Source organism: Anoplopoma fimbria, unplaced genomic scaffold, assembly GCF_027596085.1.
Source record: "Anoplopoma fimbria isolate UVic2021 breed Golden Eagle Sablefish unplaced genomic scaffold, Afim_UVic_2022 Un_contig_8762_pilon_pilon, whole genome shotgun sequence".
Classification (NCBI taxonomy): Eukaryota; Metazoa; Chordata; class Actinopteri; order Perciformes; family Anoplopomatidae; genus Anoplopoma; species Anoplopoma fimbria.
Window position 1 is genome coordinate 5,001 of NW_026553397.1, and position 2,500 is coordinate 7,500.

Consider the following 2,500-nt stretch of genomic DNA (forward strand, 5'->3'; position numbering starts at 1 on the left):
ACAAGTTTCTCACACCTGGATTTGGGGATCCTCTGCCATTCTTCCTTGCAGATCCTCTCCAGTTCTGTCAGGTTGGATGGTGAACGTTGGTGGACAGCCATTTTCAGGTCTCTCCAGAGATGCTCAATTGGGTTTAGGTCAGGGCTCTGGCTGGGCCAGTCAAGAATGGTCACAGACTTGTTCCGAAGCCACTCCTTTGTTATTTTAGCTGTGTGCTTCGGGTCATTGTCTTGTTGGAAGGTGAACCTTCGGCCCAGTCTGAGGTCCTGAGCACTCTGGAGGAGGTTTTCTTCCAGGATATCTCTGTACTTGGCCGCATTCATCTTTCCTTCAATTGCAACCAGTCGTCCTGTCCCTGCAGCTGAAAAACACCCCCATAGCATGATGCTGCCACCACCATGTTTCACTGTTGGGATTGTATTGGGCAGGTGATGAGCAGTGCCTGGTTTTCTCCACACATACCGCTTAGAATTAACGCCAAAAAGTTCAATCTTGGTCTCATCAGACCAGAGAATCTTATTTCTCATAGTTTGGGAGTCCTCCATGTGTTTTTTGGCAAACTCTATGCGGGCTTTCATATGTCTTGCACTGAGGAGAGGCTTCCGTCGGGCCACTCTGCCATAAAGCCCCGACTGGTGGAGGGCTGCAGTGATAGTTGACTTTGTGGAACTTTCTCCCATCTCCCTACTGCATCTCTGGAGCTCAGCCACAGTGATCTTTGGGTTCTTCTTTACCTCTCTCACCAAGGCTCTTCTCCCACGATTGCTCAGTTTGGCTGGACGGCCAGGTCTAGGAAGAGTTCTGGTCATCCCATACTTCTTCCATTTAAGGATTATGGAGGCCACTGTGCTCTTAGGAACCTTGAGTGCTGCAGAAATTCTTTTGTAACCTTGGCCAGATCTGTGCCTTGCCACAATTCTGTCTCTGAGCTCCTTGGGCAGTTCCTTCGACCTCATGATTCTCATTTGTTCTGACATGCACTGTGATGCTGTAAGGTCTTATATAGACAGGTGTGTGCCTTTCCTAATCAAGTCCAATCAGTTTAATTAAACACAGCTGGACTCCAATGAAGGAGTAGAACCATCTCAAGGAGGATCAGAAGAAATGGACAGCATGTGAGTTAAATATGAGTGTCACAGCAAAGGGTCTGAATACTTATGACCATGTGATATTTCAGTTTTTCTTTTTTAATAAATTTGCAAAAATTTCTACATTTCTGTTTTTTTCTGTCTAGATGGGTTGCTGAGTGTACATTAATGCGAAAAAAAATGAACTTTTTCGATTTTAGCAAATGGCTGCAATGAAACAAAGAGTGAAACATTTAAAGGGGTCTGAATACTTTCCGTAGGGGAGAACGGGGTAATGTGAGACACCCCCTGTATCTAGGCAACGGGACACATTTGTGGTCATGTGACCATTATGTTTTCAAGCCCCTCCCATTTCCCCTTGGCCATGAAGGAGAGAACCTCCTGGTGCTGTGGTAAGCATGTTTTTTTCACAAAAATATATTTTTTGCATGTTAAAGTAAATTTTCTTGCTTTCGCAAGAAAACCCCATTGATTTCCCCTGAGATGGTGTAAAGTGAGACACAAGACCACTTTTTAAAAAACAATCATATTTTCACTGCCCTTCGTCCTGAATTCATTCTGATAATTTCCATGGCTAGGAAACATCCTGAATTAATGGTAAATGTGTACATTTTACTGATATGTCATTTTAGCTCGCTTAGAGGTCTACCCACTGTAGATATGAGATATACTACATCTCAGAGGTACATATTGTACTTTTACTGTTACACTCAGAGGTACATGTTGTACTTTTACTGTACTACACCTCAGAGGTACATAAAGTACTTTTAGTGTACTACACCTCAGAGGTACATATTGTACTTTTAGTGTACTACACCTCAGAGGTACATGTTGTACTTTTACTGTACTACACCTCAGAGGTACATGTTGTACTTTTACTGTACTACACCTCAGAGGTACATGTTGTACTTTTACTGTACTACACCTCAGAGGTACATATTGTACTTTTACTGTACTACACCTCAGAGGTACATGTTGTACTTTTACTGTTTCAGAGGTACATGTTGTACTTTTACTGTACTACACCTCAGAGGTACATGTTGTACTTTTTACTGTTTACATATTGTACTTTTACTGTACTACACCTCAGAGGTACATATTGTACTTTTACTGTACTACACCTCAGAGGTACATATTGTACTTTTAGTGTACTACACCTCAGAGGTACATATAGTACTTTTAGTGTACTACATCTCAGAGGTACATATTGTACTTTTACTGTACTACACCTCAGAGGTACATGTTGTACTTTTACTGTACTACACCTCAGAGGTACATATTGTACTTTTACTGTACTACACCTCAGAGGTACATGTTGTACTTTTACTTACTACACCTCAGAGGTACATGTTGTACTTTTACTGTACTACACCTCAGAGGTACATGTTGTACTTTACTGTACTACACCTCAG